This window comes from Canis lupus, chromosome 4, assembly GCF_003254725.2.
Source record: "Canis lupus dingo isolate Sandy chromosome 4, ASM325472v2, whole genome shotgun sequence".
Taxonomy (NCBI): domain Eukaryota; kingdom Metazoa; phylum Chordata; class Mammalia; order Carnivora; family Canidae; genus Canis; species Canis lupus.
Genome location: NC_064246.1, coordinates 50400753 through 50420866, shown reverse-complemented (window position 1 = coordinate 50420866; position 20114 = coordinate 50400753). Strand labels below are relative to the sequence as shown.

General features: G+C 39.9%; 1 protein-coding gene and 1 long non-coding RNA gene across 10 annotated transcripts in view; one reads left to right on the top strand and one right to left on the bottom strand.

Moving 5' to 3' along the window:
• ATP10B (ATPase phospholipid transporting 10B (putative)) overlaps positions 1-20114 on the bottom strand; it is a 313614-nt gene that overhangs the window by 170199 nt on the left and 123301 nt on the right. For all 8 annotated transcript variants that reach the window (XM_049109180.1, XM_035715175.2, XM_049109178.1 and 5 more), the window contains one exon: positions 12056-12119. The gene's annotated coding sequence lies outside the window, so the exon portion shown is untranslated. The remainder of the gene's footprint in view (positions 1-12055; positions 12120-20114) is intronic.
• Positions 413-13089, top strand: LOC112651276 (uncharacterized). Of its 2 annotated transcripts, none has more exons than XR_007410261.1 (4): positions 413-540; positions 4097-4175; positions 8405-8580; positions 12208-13089. It is a non-coding gene; the product is annotated as an uncharacterized LOC112651276 (long non-coding RNA). The 2 variants fall into 2 exon arrangements; XR_003130707.3 differs by having other exon boundaries at positions 12085-13089.

The window sequence follows — 20114 nt, the reverse complement described above, 5'->3', positions numbered from 1 at the left end:
TTAACCACCCTATTATGGTTTATTCTGCAGTAGTGTAGTGGCAAGTTCTGGTTGCTGGAAACATCTGCTCTGTTCCAGCAAGCACACATTGGGCAGAGGTAGCTTTTTCTCTTCTGCTTATTCCGTTACACTCTATGTAGTGCTTTACAAGTAGGAAGGTACAGCAGACTTTTTCAGGGGCTTTCATTCAAGAGAGTGTTTTCTTCCACTGGGATTCCTTAGGAGCTTTGCCAGTGTAACCTAAGAGGTGGACATACACAGTAGATGACATTGGTCTTCCGTTTGGCTCTGTGGGAAGAGTAAGCAGAAGTCTCAGCAACATAATGAAGGCAAATAGGGACTGAGGGCTTCCCAGGCTGTGCTGCCTTTGTGGAGCACCTGCTCACATTCTCATGTTTCCCTGGAGATGCCAGTGAAATCTAAATGCACACTGGGAGCAGAGAGATTTGGAGCTTTGGTTCTGTTTCTTCCATCAAATTGCTGCATGGCTTTAGGCAGATCTCATCACCTGCCTGGATACTCAGTTTATAGACATATAAAGTGAGTTAAAATACCCAATATCATCCCTGTCCTGTGCTTCAAGGCTCAAATGTGACAGCCTATCAGTAAGCCCTTGGAAAAAGATGACGTCCTGTCTGGCTCTATCAATTGTTCTCGGCCTCTTTGCACAGTCCTGGGTGGTCACTTATATTTTCCTATGGTGATCTGTCCACACTGAAAGACAGCTGGGGAGTTGATCCAGATGGGGCTTACTGCTTTAGATTTCTTAATTTCAGTTTGGGAACACAATTACTGATCTGGTCTCTGTTTTGGCTGGGCGTTCTCTTTTGTGAGTAACAGGGACCTGAGCTCAGGCTCTAGCTGTGTTCGGCTTTGTTAGTGAAGGGCAAGGCCTCTTTGTTTCCTGCAGGGAGCCTCTCTTCTCTGCCTTGACTTTACTCCTCAACAACCATCTCACAATGCCTTAGCATTGTGCAGACTTTCCCTTGCTGACTGGTAACTGTGAGCCATGAATAAGGGCAACAAATGGGGGGAAATCATATTGGCGTCATTTTACTTATTACCAGCATCACTGGTTCCCTAGACCCACCAGGTGCCTGTGGAGATTCAGATGAATCTTCCGAATCAGGGAGTCAGAACTAAGTTTGTTCAACTCCTATGAACACAGCCCTGTCTGTGATATGCAGGCACTGCAAAAGTCAGCAGGCCGTGGCTGTGTTTATGAGCTAGACTCCCAGCTCGGTCCCTGCACATGTCTTCTGGGACCACGGCTGTCTGCACTGAGCCAAGTCAAGCCCTATTTCCACAGGCTGAAGGGGGCCAATATCTGCCACTGGCTGATTCAATGGGAGCTTGCCCCTTGACACAGGGATCCTTGAAAATGCAAGTAATTGGGGCTTAGGAGAGAAGAGTTAGTCAGTTTAAGTCCCACTGCTTGATTTTTAATTAAATAGTGCTTGATTTCTTTGTTTTCATGGCTAAATGTCTCTTCTAGTACTTCTTACCCTTGGAGAGCAACTGCAGGAGCCCAGGGAACAAAAAAATTTATGTGATTACATATGGGCTACAGCAGTGACACAGCTTCTTGTTCAGGCTCCTATCCCAGTCACAGGTCGCCTTGCCTCCTTGGAAATAATGTAATGAACTGGGCTAGCATGCAGCCTAGGTTCAAATACCAGCTCTAGCATATTTTAGCTACATGACCTTAACAAGTCATTCTACCTTCTGCAAACCTCAGATTTCTGATCTATAAAATGATAATCATAATAGCTGCCTTACAAGACCGCAGAGGAGATTAAATGAGCACCCAATAAATTCTAGCTATCACAGTTACTGTCAAACGTATTCAGAGGGCATTTTAACTAGGTGCCCAGGGGCAGCCTCAGAAAGGCAGTGGGTGGGAGGTATGTCAAGGAGCTCCACAGCATCTCATTAGACTGCCAGCTCCATGAGGGCCACGATGGTGCCTTGTTCACTTGTTTCTCTATTCCCGGTGCATTGGAACCTAGGAGGCACCCAAAAAATGAGACAGATGGACCTGCGTTTAATTCCCAGTTCTGTTACTTTTGGTGTTGGGCAAGTTTTTTACCTCCCTGCATCTGTGTTTGCACACTTATGAAATGGGGAGAAACAATCTTATAGGGATAGCTACAAGAATAGCCAATTAGTACTTTGTTTTTACTATGTGCCAGGCACTAGTCTAAGTACTTTCCATGGACCTCATTAGATCTTCATAATAGCCCTTTTGTAGGTATGGATACTGTTTTGTTGTTGTTGTTGTTGTTTGTAGATCAGGTAACTGATGTTCAGAAAGGTCAAGACTGTGTCATGGTGACAGAGCTACTGAGTGCTGGAAATGGGGTTCTAAACCAGTTAGACTGACTTCAGGTCCTGTGCTCTTCTTCATAATTTTCCGTGTCTCATACAGACTACATAATCAAATAGGAACTCAAATGAAGCCTCTGCTGTTTTGTTGTTGAGGATTTCCCCTTGTGACCTTTGTAGAAGGGAACAATGCAATCAGCCTAGTCATTCATATGCTTATAACAGTTTGTGTACATGTCAAAAATCTTGCCAGTCAGAACCCAGAGGCTGCGATTTCAGTGTGTGTGTGTGTGTGTGTGTGTGTGTGTGTGTGTGTGTATGTCTGCCACCCTGGCCAGAGTACGGATTTGAAAATCAGAGTAAAAATGTGTTCAGAAGGCATTTCAGTTGGGCAACTGAATAATTTCCACATGCAGTTGGCCAGGAAGGCAAGAGGAAGGGCCAGATTTCCACATCTGGTGAGTTCTGAGTGATCTGACACGATGGGGATCAAAGAAAGTAAAGGCAGATGTCTGAGTCTGACACCGCCCTCCCCGACATGTGATGGAAAATCTCAAAGTTGGGGAAAGCTTGAGATGGATGGTATCTTAGAGATCATCTAGTCTTACTGTGGAAAGAGGACCTGAAAGGCAGGGGAATTCAGAGCTATATAAGGGATAAAGACAAAGGGTCACTGATGAAGGGTCTGCTTGAGCACCCCCTAGATTGACCACCGTGGTTTGTGCCTAGCCAGCATACAGTCCCCTACTTTCTGGTGACTATCTTGATTTGGGGAACTGCCCACACTGTTCACTGACCTGAAAGCTGAAGCTCCCCCACTACACCATGCTGCCACTGTTCAAGGCCACACATACCACCATGGTAAACCCCTGCTATCTAGTCCATGGCAGAGTTCTTACACTTGTTTCCCAGGACTGCAGTGGGAAGTTCACAGATAGAAGATGGAGCCTTTGTTTCTTTAGTCTTCCAGGGAAGTCACATTGTAGCATTGTGGGGCTTATTCAACTAAGATACTAAGTATGGAAGCAAGGGGAGCACTATTCAGAGCATTATTAAGAAGATACAGAGGTGGTTCTATGTCCCCGTTATTTAGCTATACCCCAATCTGGACCAAATAATGACAATATAGTTCTTAAGTGATCAGTAAAAAGCTATGGGACACTAAGAGTGAAAGCCAAATGTTTACCCAAATATTTCTCTAAAGGATATATCTATTGCAGCACTGTTTATAGGAGCCAATGACTGGAATCAAACTAAGTATCCATATATGGAGGATTGGTTACATACATTTTGGTGTGTTCATGCTGCAGAATATTATGTGGCCATTAAGAAGGATAAGAAAGGTTTTGTGTACTGATGTAACACCATCACCAAGAAAAAATAAGTAAAAAAACACGAAGGCATAGAACAAGGTGTAAACCATTTGGGATACAAAAAAAGGTGGGCATCCATGTGTATATTTGAATGGATACAGACCCTCCCTGGAAGGATAAACCTATACAAACTGGTTATTTTAGGAGAGGAGAGCAGAGAGGTTGAAGATAGGCTGTGGGGAAAACTTAATTATCACTAGATATCCACAATGCATTAAACATGTTTTTACCATGTGGATGAACTATCTATTTCAAATAAACACACATAATTTTTTAGACAATAATAAATAGTTCCTTATAAAGCAGAGAGCTTCAGTTGGAAACTACATGCACTTTTTTCCACCCCTCAAGCCTCTCAGGAGGGAGATTTAAAGGCATTTTTTTTTCTTCTCCCACAGTGAAGCCCCACAGCTTTGAGCTGGGAGAAGGCTGCTCCAGTTCTACACTATCCTTCCCTATGTGACTTGATGAAACCAAGTAAGAGGAAGGAATTATTAAATCTCTTACTCATTCAACATTTCTCCTAATACTTAGCACAGGGTAAAGAGGCAACTGACAGCCAGTTTTTCCCTTTTTAAGTGGTTGGATAGCAGAAGCTTCCAAATGTATCTCCAACCAGCCCACTTAACTGTCTACTAGGGAGTCATAGATCATAGAATGCCACAGCCAAAAAGGTATTAGCTTGGTAGTCTCTAATGTGGGAGTGACCCCAGGGGAGGGTAAGACAATTCATTGTGGTTTGGATAAAAGAACTCTTCACAATCACATTACAAGTAAGCTTACCTCATATTTAATTACACATTAAGATGTACTTTATAAATACGTATCCTAAGGGATCTTAATTTTTGCTAATAGGGGTTCATGGTCAAAGCATTTTGAAGATCATTCTGTAGAGTAATTCTAGAGATGGCAAAAGGTGTTGCAACAATCACATCAGCTTTAATGTCAAGTGAACCTGGATCAAAATCCCAGCTCTGTCCCTTATGAGCTATATCATCTTGAATAAATGATTGCCTCTCTATGCCTGCTTCCTCACTTGTAAACATGGGATTATAATAGTACATATCTTGAGAGGTCAGGTGGAGATGAAATGGGATAAGGCATGAATGACAGGCTGCTTGTAAAAGGGCTCCCAGTGATTCCCACTTGCTAGTATTCACACCTTCCTCTTGAGTGGATATAGAGACTTATATATCTAATAAGTACAATAAGCAAAGGTGGTGGGATAGCATTTCTATAACTAGGTTACAAAATACTGTCACTTCTCTTTTGCTAATATTCTCACTCTTATTGCATGCTTTCCCTATAGTGAGAGCAATCTGGCAAGGAAGTGAGCATTGTCTGTAGACAATGACCAGTGAGAAACTGAGATCCTGAGTGTGGCAGCCATCAAGGAACTCAGTACTACCAATAACCACATGAATGATCTTGAAAGTGAATCTGTCCCCAGATGAACCTTTGAATAAGATGGTAGCCTCAGCTGATACCTTGATTGTGCCCTTATGGGAAACTCTGAGAAAAGGAATCCAGGAAACCTACTAAAAGAGTCCTGATACTCAAAAACTATGTGATAATAAATATACATAATATTTAAGTCAATAAATTTTGGGGTGATTTGTTATTTAGCAATAGGTAACTGAGACAGCATACAAATAGCTTGACAATGTATGGCAGGTAAAGATTTAGTAAATGTTATTATGAAACATTATATGGCTGATGTATGGTTCCATCTTTTTTCCATACTCAGAGAAGGCATCACTGATTCAGCATAATGCATCCCCCACCCTTCAGTGAATCCAGATGAAGCTTCAGAATCCGTTTTAACACAGAGCTCCAGGAAGCTCTCAACTGCTCATATGAAACTTACTTGCGAACTCTAATATAGAGTTCAATATTTCTTATCTCTTCACCCTTCCTCATGTGTAATATTCCTTTAATGGGAGACTCAGACTTTCTTTCATCATGAGACATATGACTAAAAATTATTAGAACAAATCCGTGAAAGCATATAAAATAAGTGGCTGGCATTGTGTGCTGTACCAAGAATAGATTTTGCTTGAGGTAAGAGAGTGAGAGTGAGAGTACTGGGATTCTTAAGAGATCAGAGGATATAGCTCAGAAGGAGGAACTGGGAGTACCAAAGATCACTTTATCTTACTACTCATTTTTAACTATGATTTGAACTTATTGTAAGGCTACCGTTTTTGAACAGATGAGAGGATGGGTGGGGGGAATTGCTTTGAAGATAATGAAAAGTCTCTAGGACTAAGTAGTTATTTTTAAATAGAACAAAATGGTCCTTAAATTGGTATGAAAGATTTTTTTGCCTAATATGATAATGATGTGAGCTATTGAAATAACACACTTTTAGTTATTCTGTGCTTTATATGTGCTTCATTTTGTTGGTTAAAGCAGGGAGATATTTTGGAAACAGGAAGATATCAGGGAGAATAGCTCCAAGAGATTGTCCTTTAGATCTAAAAGGTACATAACCAAATACCCAAGGGTCTTGAGAAATGTATATTATGTATGTAAATGTAAATGTAAATGTAAATGTATATTATACTATGTCTGAGGTGGGGCCTGGGATTCTGCATTTTAAGAAGCTACCAGAGAATGCTAATGCTTTTTGTCTACAGACTCCACTTTGAAAAGTCAAACAGCAATTTCTCTTCTTCCTTGGGGGTAGCTGAGGATTTCTAGGGTCAATACTACTCGCAGCCCAGGAGCCAATAGAGTCATTGTTTGGTGATGAGTGTAGGGTGTCTCTGTTTGGTGATGAGTATAGGGTGTCTCTGTTTAGCTTGTTCTTTGGCTGAGCACAGAATAGCAGACAGATGTTAAGAGACATAGGAAGCATGAAAACTACCTCACTGATCTGGGAAGGATGACAAGAATTCAAGAAACTTAGATAAAACCCTGAATGATGTGATAGGAAACATTTTTGGAAAGAGAAAAGGCACATAAGAATCATTTATGGAAAGAAAAAAAATGACATCTTTCCAGTGTGTTTTGGAGTAAGTCAAATTGGCACATTATAGAACCCCACTATTTTGCCATAGCTAGAATTTAGTATAAAGTCACATCTCTAAGTCCATTTCTTCCTTGATTTTCATAATCTCAAAGAACCTTACCTTGTTTTAGAAAAGGAAGTATAAGGGAAAAATAAATCAAATGCTGGTCATAAAAATAGGTTGACCCTAAGGTCAATGGTTGAGTGAATTACATTAAAGATAAATCTTGACTGACAGGGATGGTGCATTTATAACAATCTGCTTTTATATACTACTTCCTGACACAGAGTTATCTTTTGTCCTAAGGTAGTGGATACATCTGGAGTTGTACTGCATTCTATTTCCATTATTATGGGTTAGAGAGTATAATAGACAAAAGTCATATTGGGCATTGGGTAGAAGATTAGGAAGAAAATATAGTCCCAACACTTCACTCTTTAGGAACTTCCAAATCCCTTCCATCATGAAATATTTTCTATGTAATTAATTCACTCTCTCACCCCCCAAAACACATCTATACAATAATAAATATGCCAGGCATTCAGTACACATTAGTGAACAACAACAGAAAACCAGACCTGACTTCTACTCATGGGGACTTTATAGTCTAGAGGACTCTAGGGATTGTCAATCTAGGGACTGACAGAAATTACTCAAGTAAACATAAAAATAAGTATAATTGCCTGTAATAATAATACTTCTCTTATTGTTCCATGATGGCAAAGGATAAAAATGTGGCATTAAAAAAGTTAAAAGTTCATGCACTTTGTCCCATTTTCTTCCTCCTGTCTTTTCACATCTCCCTTCTCTAGGAGCTGAAGGCTTCACAGGCGTTCCTAGAAACCCCAAAGGGCCCATGATCTGATAACCCATGTCCAGCATCAGGAGTCTAGCCCTTTATGACTCTCCCTTTAACATAGCTGGTTGACTTCACTAACCCAGGGATCATCCTTCTAGGAACTTGACTAAAAAGATAACCATATGTGTGGAGATAGATCCCTGTGCACATGAATGTTTGGTGTAATTTAAAACACCAACAATAGAAACTTGCAAAGACAGATATCATGGAGTAGGGAATTGAATAAATAGATTAGCATTCATTCCTGAGATATAATGTTAATCTATGGTAAAAAAAAAAGTGATGTGTACACAAATACATATATACTGCCATGGAAAGATGTCTGTAATGTATTGATGAGTTTAAAAAGCAGGTTATAGAATAACTTGTATTAAAAAGAATTCACTTACCTAACGTTGTACATATATGTATTGTGTTTATCCGTATCTTTATGCGTATTTTATATATAGATACATATAAATACATTTATATAGGCATACCTAATTTTACTTCATTTCATTTTTTGTGTTTTGCTAATGTGTTTTTTACAAATTAAAGTTTTGTGACAACCCAGGGTTTATGAGCAAGTCTGTTGGCACCATTTTTTCAACAACATTGGCTCATTTCATGTGTATGTGTCACATTTCAGTAATTCTAGAAATATTTTACACTGTTTCATTATTAGTGTATTTGTTATGGTGATATGTGATCAATAATCCTTGTTGTTAGCATTGTAGTTATTTTGGGGTGCCCCAAACCATGCCACTATAAGATGTCAAACAATCAATAAATGTTGTATATGTTCTAACTGCTCCACTGACTGGCTGTTCCTTCATTTCTCTTCCTCCTTTCAGGCCTTTCTGTTCCCTGAGGTACAATATTGAAATTAGGCCAACTAATAACCCACCCCACAGTGGCCTCTAAGTGTTCAAGTAAAAGGAAGAGTCACATTTCTCTCATTTTAAATTGAAAGCTAAAACTGATTAAGCTCAGTGAGGAAGGCATGTCAAAAGCTGAGACAGGTAGAAAGGTAGGTACCTTTGACCAGTTAGCCAAGTTGTAAATGCAAATAAAAAGCTCTTGAAAGAAATTAAAAGTGCCACTCCAGTGAATACATAAATGATAAGAAGGTATCATAATACACAAGAAGGTATCATCAATAGCCTTATTGATGATATGGAGAAGGTTTTAGTAGTCTGGATAGAAGATCAAATCAGCCACAACATTCCCTTAAGTCATAGTCTAATCCAGAGCAAGGCCCTAACTCTCAATTCTGTGAAGGCTGCGGCTGGTGAGGAAGCTGCAGAAGTTTGAAGTTAGCAGCGGTTGTTCTTGAGGTTTGAGGAAAGAAGCTATCTCCATAACATAAAAGTCAAGGTGAAGCAGCAAGTGCTGATATAGAAGCTGCACCAAGTTACCTAGATGATCTAACTAAGATAATTAATGCATATGGCTGCACTAAAAAACAGATTTTCAATGTACACAGAATAGGCTTCCGCTGGAAGAAGATGTCATTTAGAACTTTGGTAGCTAGAGAGGAGAAGTCAATGACTGGTTTTACAGCTTCAAGAGATAGGCTGACTCTCCATTTTAGAGACTAATACAGCTGGTAATTTTAAGTTGAAGCCAATGCTCACTTACCCTTCTGAAAATCCTAAACCTCTTAAGAATTATGCTAAATCTACTTTGCCTGTGCTCTATAAATGGAACCACAAGGCCTGGATGACAGAACATCTGTTTACAACATGGTTTACTGAATATTTTAAACCCACTGTTGAGACCTGCTACTCAGAAAAAAATATTTTTACCAAAATATTACTGTTCATTGACAGTGCACCCAGGAGTTCTGATGGAGATGTATGAAATTAATGTTGTTTGCATGCCTGCTAACGCAATATCCATTCTACAGTCCAAGTAATTTTTACTTTCAAGTCTTGTTATTTAAGAATATATTTCACAAGCCTGTAGCTGCCATAGATAGTGATTCCTCTGATTAATCTAGCAAAGTAAATTGAAACCTCTGACATGGATTCATCATTCTAGATGCCATTAAGAATATTCATGATACATGAGAAGAGGTCAAAATAACAACACAAACACGATTTTTTAAAACGTTGATTCCAATCCTCATGGATGACTTTGAGGGGTTGAGGACTTTAGTGGAAGAAGTAACTGCAGATGTGGTGGAAATAACAAGAGAACTAGAATGAGAAGTACAGCCTGAAGATGGGACTGAATTGTTGCAATCTCATGATAAAACACAAATGAATGAGTAGTTGCTTTTTATGGATCAGCAAAGAAAGTGGTTTCTTAAGATGGAATCTATTCCTGGTGAAGATGCTGTGAAGATTGTTGAAATGACAACAAGTGATTTAGAATATTTACATAAACTCCATTGATAAGCAGTGGCAGGATTTGAGAGGATTGACTCCAAATCTGAAAGAAGTTCTACTGTGGGTAAAATGCTATCAAACAGAAACACAAACTACAGAGAAACTGTGAAAAGAAGAGTGACTTAAAGAGGCAAATCTCATTGTTGTCTTATTTAAAAAAAATTGTCACAACCACTCCAACTTTCAACAACCACCACCCTGATCTATCAGCAGCCACCAACACCAAGGCAAGACCTTACACCAGCAAAAAGATTAAGACTCTTTGAAAGCTCAATGATGGCTAGGCACTTTTTAGTAATAAAGTATTTTAAGTTAAGGAATGCACATTGTTTTTTCTGACATAATGCTGTTGCACTTTTAATAGACTATAGCTTTGTGTAAACATAACTTTTATATGCACCAGGAAACCAAAGCACTCATTCAATTTGCTTCATTTTGGTGGTCTAGAACTGAACCCGTAGTATTTCTGAGTTATGCTTGTATAAATGGTTTCTAATATAGCTCCAGGAGGACTTCTCTGGATGTGAATACACATCTGTATCCTGTGTATCAGTCATCACTGGGGCTAACAGATGAACTCAAACTGAAGTGTCTAAAAATAGTACACCTTGGCCAAGTAACATATTTTATTATAGCTGAGACCTTCAAAGCCCCAGTCAGGGATTTGTGTGGATGTTTTAGGTAGATCACTAATAGATTTGGGGGCAAGAAAGTCTGTCTGCATCTCTTCAATCACTTCCTATAAATATTCAAATGTAAGAACATTCATAGCTCATAGGTGACTCAAACAGAATGGGGGACATTCTAAGGAAATGTTATCTTTTTTGGCTGCACAAAGCAATCACCTACACTGGAATGATGTTAGCACATATAACAGTGAATTTTAGAGTGAGTTTAATAGAATGGTCTCTTACTGGTAATTTTCACATATCAAATCAAATTCTTTAGCTAAAAATTTTGGTTTTAGCTTTTCTTTTCCTGTTGATTTCTCTTCAGACAGGTAGAAGGTTTTATTAAGCCTCGGTATCTATAGAGTTGTGCATGTCTTTGTGAAGATCCCATGTAAAGTAAAAAAACAAATTAGCAATGTATGTTTAATACTGCTTTGTAGTTTTTTAAATAGGTAGAAATGCTTAGTTTTTGAGGAGTATATAATTATGCAAATTGAAGAAACAGTCTGCATAGAGTATAATAATGCCTTGGGTTTTATATCCAGAGTCACAGGTATTTCTAATATTTCTCCAATTTATCAATAACTTTCGGGGAGCTTAGCCAAGGTTAGGTACCTGCTTTTTCTCCAGTTATGGAGCATATGATATTTTGGAACTTAGGCACCGTACAAGCTTTCATCTTGGTGGCAATATCACTAAGATTTGCATAGCTTTGCCTTATAGCAAATAACATTGATTGACTTTACAATAACCATTCCTCCTTCCTTTCTCCTTTAAAACAAGACTTTAATTTTGTTCAGATATACACTCTATTCTATGTGACTATGTGCTTCACAGGATGTGGGTACCATCCCTAGCCCCAGGAAAGGACTCATGTTTGGTCTAAGTCAATCAGAGTGGTCCCATCTGCTTTGCAATGGATTGATTTAAGTAAGGGTGTATGACAGGCTTCTCACCAATGAATGTGAGTAGAAGCCTTGTGGAGGAATTTTGGAAAGGCTGATAAAAAGAAATAAATGAAAAAGCCAACTGAAGAGGTTAGAATCCAGATTGTGGTGACATTTTTTAGTTAATTAACCAACTATGGATCTGTCCTACTTTAAGACTTCTTATTCTGAGTGCTAATAATTTTTTTTTTTTAGCTTTTCTTTACTTTTTTATTTTTTAAGCCATCTTGAGTCTGTATTTTGTTACTAGCAGCCAGGAACACACCTTATGTGGTCTGTACCGTGGTAGTTCCTATATTGCTCTGGTGTGTGTGTGTGTGTATGGGACAGGAAGAGAAATTTAAGCCATATACTTGGCATCTGATTTAATAGTGAAGTCAGTTGATGTTTGCCTAAATGATTTGGAGGAAGGAAAGATAGTTTAATAAAGTTCATCTTGGCATCAGAGAGCAGTCCATATTCTAGAACCAAACAATAATAAGAGAACTACTCACTCTTCACACTATTGTTTTCTTTGAAACAGGTATCACCAGTTCCAATTCTTCTATCAAGGCAAGCCTGCAAGACAGAGAGAAAATATATACAAAATATACCATCGTATTCTGGCATCAGGCAGTAAACAAGTATTTTGTCTTCCTCTCTCCAGGTGCATGGCTCCAGCTTCAAACAAAATCCATAGATCTGGACATTTTCCTAGGAAGTTGTTTCAATAAGAACAGTTTATTCCTATCAGAGAATCAAATCTACTACTTTATCTGCTACCCTCCAGAATGTAAACATCATATTTGCATAGACTCCAGCTTAATGCCTAATTGCTCCATAAAATGTGTACTGGCCTATCCAGTACACTCTGCATTTCATTTTCTTTGCCACATTGATTGGCTCAGGAATAAGCATAGGGACTGATGCAATCCGGTGAAAGTCCTGAAATTCATGTGGAAAATGTAGAGAAGAGAAAACCTCTTTTGACTGTACTTAGAATGGTGTGGAACCACACCTGGAGTTGTTGGCTCCAACAAGGAAAATGAAGACTAATTCATTTTGAGTGAGGGGTACCAAGCCCTGATATTATTTGGGTACCTGGATCCAGTTATGATTTAAATGCTTGAACTTTTCACTCATGTGAATCAATTCACACATGCTTTTGATTAAGCTCATTGGATTTTCTGTCTCTCCCAATCAAGAATCTTCACTAATACAGGAAGGTGGGTCAGATATTATAATTCTCACTTTACAAAGCATGAAATGGAGGCTCAGAGAAGCCTTAAGGTAGAGAGGTCCAAGTTCTCTAATTCAAGGGCTCCTTCCATTGCTCCACTCTACTCATTCAGTGATTCATTACAGTAAAATGGGAAGAACTGACACATACATCCATTGTTATCTTTACTGACTTTAACATTTCTGCTTTTGAGAAAATGGATGAATCTTTCACAGTGCTACCATGGGAGATAATCTATTATTTTAGTAAAATAAAGATGGTTATGTATACTCACACACATACACGTACAATAAAAGGCCACAATAGGTGTTTTGGATTTGTGCATATTTTCTTCCCTAAGGGTCTTTCCAGAATATAGGCTGGCTCTTGTTGAAGCCCACTTCCCCCCCAGGGGACTTCTGCACTAAGTCTATGGACCAACTCTGCTTCCTCCATCATCCTCATGCCAGCCTTGCCTGCTGGTCGGTGACCAGCCTGACTGAAAACTCTTTGCTCAGCAGAGTGACCTGTATAGTGACTCATCTACAGACGGTGAGTCACTAAGCAAAGATCACAAAGAGGAAGCCTGAACACAAATCCCACTCCCCTTATATTTTGTTTGACTCACACTTTTTTTGAGCTACAATTAAACTTTGAGAAATTTTACATAAAAACTTAGATTTCAAGCTTTGCTTGAAAAAAATCAAAAGGACTGTCAACTATGCATTGCCACAAGGTGACATGGGCCAAATCTGACTCCTATCTGAGTCCTTTAGATGTATTTTCTTCCTTCACCCTATTCCCCATCTGGCCTCTTTTTACTCATTTCTGCCACCTGCCTGGCCTCTGTGAGCATACACATTTGCAATCCTTGTCCTAACTTTCCTTTGACCTATTTGGGGCTAACCCGATTGAGATGCCACCTTGCCCTCCAGTGGCTGTGACTGGAAGCAGCCTGTTTCTAGTCAGGTTCCCATCTCTGGCTCCAGTCCCTCCAGAAATAAAATCACATTATGTGCAATTTCTTTTTTTTTTTTTTTTAAAGATTTATTTATTCATGAGAGACACACAGAGAGAGTGAGAGAGAAGCAGAGACATAGGCAGAGGAAGAAGCAGGCTCCTCACAGGGAGCCCGATGTGGGACTCAATCCTGGATCCCGGGATCACGCCCTGATCCGAAGGTCAATGCTCAACCGCTGAGCCACCCAGGTGTCCCATGCAATTTCTTTATTATTTCCCTATCCTTGATGCATCCTGTAAATTCTCTGTAAAAAATAGGACTTATTTATTTAAATCAGAAAGACAAGGTTTCTAAATACTCTTGTGAGACTATAGCTGTTCTGTGTCCTGCAGAAGAGATGTCTTAAGGGGGACTATGTAATATAATCCACTAGGCATAGAGGAGAAGTCAGAAGACTGTCACTTGGTGAACTTTCATAAATGATTTCTTTCTCCCTACCTCAGTTCTTCCATCTATTGAGAAAGGAAGTTGAAGTAGACTAGAAGTTGTAAACTAGTGGCCTACAAGCTGTATCCAGCCAATAGATGGTATTTTTTCTTTGCCAACACTAAAAAGAAGGATATTTCAACTTGGAATCCAGATTACAGACCTGTCAGAATTGTCTAGCAACCCCTGACAATGGGCAGCATTCTCACATGGCAATGGTGGTTTTATGGGTTTATCCCAGTCCTCATTCACTTCCTACTGGACATATACATATATCCTGATCACCTGCTTCATTCATTCACATACCTGCCTGCCCTTTTAGGCATTTGCTCTTGCCACTCTTGGATGAGATGACCTCTGAGAACACATCATCAGCCCCAATTCTGTGGGTGGAGACTAATGATTTGAGAGTTAGAGACAATGTGGAGAAGCAAAACGACTATGCCATTTCAGTAAGCCTCAGTGATTCACTCCTCTCCCCACTTGGCCGAGAGTTGAAACAGCAAGACGCCCAGGCCTTTGTGAAGGTCCCACTACATGGTTAAACCTGAAAAGGCAACAGCTTGGTTTTGAAAGTAGCAGAAATATTCTTCCGTTGGGGTTGCTAGCTGATTCTCTAAGTAATTTGCAATTCAAGTGTCTCTTTGTTTTGTATGAAAATTTGCTGCTATTTGGAAAGTGGGGAAGAGCTAAATTGCATCCTGCTGGTTTTACTTTGACTGTATCAAAAAAGAAACTGTTAATCTGGTTCCATAATTAACTTTCCTGTTCTAAAAAGGCCCTGGGAGAGAGTCCAGAGAGTGGCTGTCAACTCCCTGCTTTTCTCCTCAATAACTCCTTTCAACAGGATGCCCTGAAAGGAGAATGGATCCAGGTGGGCATTGGTCTTTATTTTCTTTTTCTAATTTTTCTTCCCCTTTATTCCCATCCAACCAACATTTAGTGAGCCCTTACTGTGGGTCAGGCACTGTGTGACAAGGGTGGATATAAAAATAAATAAATTCCCGTGGAGCTGCCAGAGAACATAAGTTTCCATCCATCCATTCACCCATCTATCCATCCATCTGTTCAAATCGTGTTAGATTCCTTTATTATATGCCAGACACTGTGCTAGGCATTGGTATGTGATAAATACAAAAATGACTTAATCAGCATCTAAGAATTCTAAAGTGAAGAGATGACTTCTGATAACAGCTGATTTCATGGAGAAGTTGGTTTTGACTCCTGTGCTATTTGCATATGTTTGTGTGCATATATGTATATATATATATATATATATATATATATATATATATACTTATATATATTCATATGTGTGCATGAAATGCTAAAGGAACAGGATAACTGGCACAAGCAAAGGCAGGTAGGAGACTGGAAATTAAGTTTGATGATCAAGGTGAGACCACTTTGGCATTAGCAGATGGTTTGGACTAACATTAAGACTGAACATGGACTATCGGGAACTTCACTAAGCACTATTTATCTATTATTTCAATAAAACCTCACAAAGCCAAGTAGTAATTATTGGTTATATGCTGCAGACAGGAAACAGACTCAGGTAAGTTTCCAGGGAACACACTGGCAGGATAAGTGGTAGAGGTTGGCCTGATTCCATGTGTGATTTTAGAGCATGAGTTTTTAACCATAAGGCTACACTGACTTATGGGGAAGAAAGACAGAAGGAGGACTTTGGATGGCCATCAATTAATCAGTATTGCATTCATTCATTTATTCATGCAAATATATACTTATTACTACTCTATACTTATTACTACTCAGGACTCTGAGACCTGAGGATTAAAGGAAAAAAGGACAGACAAGGTCCTTGTCTTCTTGGAGCTTACATTCCATTGACTTCACACTGAAATGCCTCCTCCTTCAAAGTACATGAAGGAAAAAGTACAAAAATCAAGCCACAATGGGTTTTTAAGGAGAGCACTACCAATCAGATGACTTCCCAGTTCCATCCGGATAATTTAGATGGTACTCTATCTCTTCATTTTCCTGAAGGGTCATTTGTTTTCTTCTCTCTCTTCTCTCTGAAATTACTGCCTTCGGTATAATACATCCATTTTTCAATCCTATCTTCAAATCCAACCTGAAATAATCTGTAAGGAACTTGTTCTTTCAACCCACTTTGCAGACCTAGGAAATTTTTCAGAGTTTCTCAGGCTCTTTCAGATTCAGGTCTTAAGGAAAGTTAGAGACAGACAACAGTATTAGCCTACATCTCCCTGAAAAGACTCCCAGTGTTCACCAAATTTGGTCTGTAACCTGGCCCATCAAATATCTACTAGACATTCTTATTAGTCAATGCACTGCCCTAATTTTTTTGGAGATCAGGCAAAGACACTGCATTACTCCTGAGAGATAGATGAGGCCATGATTCCAGACTGTGTTGAGGCTACCAAGGACCCTAGGCATCCAGTACAGATGGCCCCTTGGGTCATTATACCTGTAAATGAGGAGGACAGCTGAAACAAGATCCTAAATTGACAGGAGAGGGCAGCCCAGGTGGCTAAGCACTTTAGTGTGGCCTTCAGCCCAGGGCCGGATCCTGGAGACCTGGGATCGAGTCCCATGTCAGACTCCCTTCATGGAGCCTGCTTCTCCCTCTGCCTGTGTCTCTGCCTCTCTCTCTCTCCCTCTCTGTGTGTCTGTCATGAATAAATAAATAAAATTAAAAAAAAATTGTCAGGAGATTGAGGGTACACTGAGGGAACTTCATATTCTCTAACTATGGTTGACAGAATAATGACCCACAAAGGTGTCCATGCTCTAATCACTGGAATCTGTCAATTTGTTACATTATATAGTGGAAGGAACTTTGAGGATGAAATTAAAGTCACAGACCTTAAGAGAAGGAGATTATCCTGGATCATCTGGATGGGCCTGATGTAATCACATGGGTCCATAAACATGGAAGAGGCAGGCAGAGATATGCAGTGTTGGAAGAAGACAGGAGAGATTAGAAATGTGAGAGAAATTGATCCACTGTGGTGGGTTTGGAGATGGAGGAAGGGGACCATGAATCAAGGAATGTGGATAGCCTCTAGATGTTGGAAATAGTCCTTAGCTAAAAACGAGCAAAGAAATGGGGGCTGTCAGTCCTATAACTGTAAAGTACTAAATTCAGCCAACAACCTGAATGAGAAAGGAAATGGATTTTCCCCAAAAACCTCCTGAAAGGAAAACACCTTGTTGACACTTTAATTTTAGCTTATTGAGACCCAGTTGGACTTCTGACATATAAAACTGTAAGATAAATGAAGTTGTGTTGCTTTAAGTCTCTTAAGTTTGTGGTAACAGGTATGGTAGCAATAGGGCGCTAATGTGCTTTTATTTAACCGCCATGCATTGTTAAGTTTGATATAGCATCAGTTGGGGCTTGCAAGCTGCTTGTGCTTGTGAGGACTTGGTGTGATTGAATGTGATATAAAACTCCAAATCACAGTTGCTTAAACATTTTTTTGTTTGTTTTTGCTTTAAAGAAGTCTGGAGGTAGGCAGTTCATGGCTTTCTACTCAGGGAATTTTATAGAATCACCAGAAAAGCCGGCTAATTTTAACTTCCACTCTACCACTTTCAGGGTTGGCTCTCATCCTTCTGACCCAATATGGCTACCAGAGCTCATCTGAATTCCAGGTAGCAGGACAGAGGAGGTACAAAGGAAAGCTATTTCTTCACAAATACTTCTCAGCAGTTGCATACAAGGCTTCCACTTATATCTCATTGGCCCAAAGTTGGTCACACGATTACATACATCTCTAAAGAAGGCTATAGAGGGCAATATGCTCAAATAAGAGTTAGAATTGTCTTCACTGAGGAAATAGAGAATGGATCTGGAGAGATGACCAACAATAGCTACTTTTATGTAGTTATTCTTCTTTTGGGAGGGTGGCATTGCTGGATGGTTCTCAAAAGGTTCTATGTATAAAAATGATTCTGGCTGGAACACAAGCTCTTTCTGCCATACTGACTAAAGGCCTAGCTCTCCCTTTTCCCAGCCCTTTTCCTTAACTCCTATTTATAGTTCTTTTTTTTTTTAAGATTTTATTTATTTATTCATGAGAGAGAGAGAGAGAGAGAGAGAGAGAGAGAGAGAGAGGCTCTGTGCAGGGAGCCCAATGTGGGACTCGATCCGGGGTCTCCAGGATCACACCCCGGGCTGAAGGCGGCGCTAAACCACTGGGCCACTGGGGCTGCCCCCTATTTAGAGTTTTATTCAATCTTAAGGGTCCATTTCAAATCTTACCTCCTCCAAGAATTTTTCCTCAACTTCACTCAGAGGGAAGTTATTCTCTTCTTCCTTAAACTTTTAAAACACTGGGTTTATATCTACTCCTTGTCAGACTTTACATTATGTGAGAGTTACTGCTACATGTGATAGTGTGTCTTGCTTTCTGGAATGCAGGCCATTGTCTTACACATAGTTAAAAGTCTCAAACATGGCATAAACTCAGTATATGCATTACACAGTAGATACTATTAGTCTGTCTCCCCAGGGTCCACAGTCCCCTTTTCCTAGAAATAACCCCTTCCCCTAGCCCTAAATGCCATTTGTATACATGACTGTCCAACTGGTTGTTTCAGTACCCAGTCTCCCTTTGAGGTTATGTGTGATAAGCGACTAAGTTAGGGCCAATGAAATATAACTGGGACTGATATTTGAAAATTATCACTCATCTCCATAAAGATAAATCTACTTGTCAGGACTTTTCTTCTTAGGCTCCTTCCTGTTGGCTGGGAAACAGTATAGGCATTTCCTTGGAAGCCACATGTTGAGGATGGCAGAGCTGTGATTCAGAATGACCTTGTGGAGCTGCTTACCTGCCCTAGACCACTCCCCTACTTTTAGACTGTGAGGGATACACAGGCTTGCTTCCTAAGCTCTTGTGCTTGGTCTCCATGACAGCAATTTATCTGTGCCTTAACTCATTCATGTGATTGATATAAATTGGTCTCTTGGCCTATGGACAGAAGTCTGGCTTTCATTCCACTTGTCATTTTCCAGGAGGGTGGCACCTAGGCTAACGTGATGAGATGTAAAGTATTAAATGTACAACTGAAGTGCTTATGCCTTGCCTTGAAAACAGCTGAGGGTACCTGGTGGGAGAGAGTTGTGAGCTCAGACTCCCTCATTCTGATTAGTTAGAAGAATTAAGTGAATAGGTTCGTGCTTAGCATTTTCTTATTTCTGCTGGAGTCACTCTTGAAAGTATCTCTTACTCAAAAGTATGTCCAGGCTTCCTAAATGTTTTGCACCAATATTCATTGGTGATTTATTCTTCTCAAACCCATCATTTCAGGGACACCTGGGTGGCTCAGCATTGGAACATCTGCCTTTGGCCCAGGGCGTGATCCTGGAGTCCCAGGATCGAGTCCCACGTGGGGCTCCCTGCATGGAGCTTGCTTCTCCTGCTGCCTGTGTCTCTGCCTCTCTCTCTGTGTCTATCATGAATAAATAAATAAAATCTTAAAAAAGAAAGAGAGTAAATATCTACTGTTTCATCTATCCTACATTAAGTCCTTTCTCTGGGCAACTGATTCCCTGCTGTTCCCGCCATGTGATTCAATGGGGTTGCTGACCACTAAGGGAGGCAGGTGATCCAGGTCTGCCTTTTCTGAGTACTGTATTCCTTTGGCTACAATTATTGGTTCAAGGAACATCACATGACCCAAACCTGAGCTGACTAAGTCTGCTTATGGGATTTATAATTTAGAAAAAAGGAAGAGATAGAGGCTCTTTGATTTGTCATTGCTGCGCTGGGATGATGTAATCTTGGAGCCAACTGTGGCAGTTCTTTGGCCACATGAAATAAACTTTTTTTTGCAATGCAGAAATGGAACAAAGCAAGACAGGTGGTGAGGAGATGAAGAGGCAGGCATTGAGGGATGGGTAGACAAA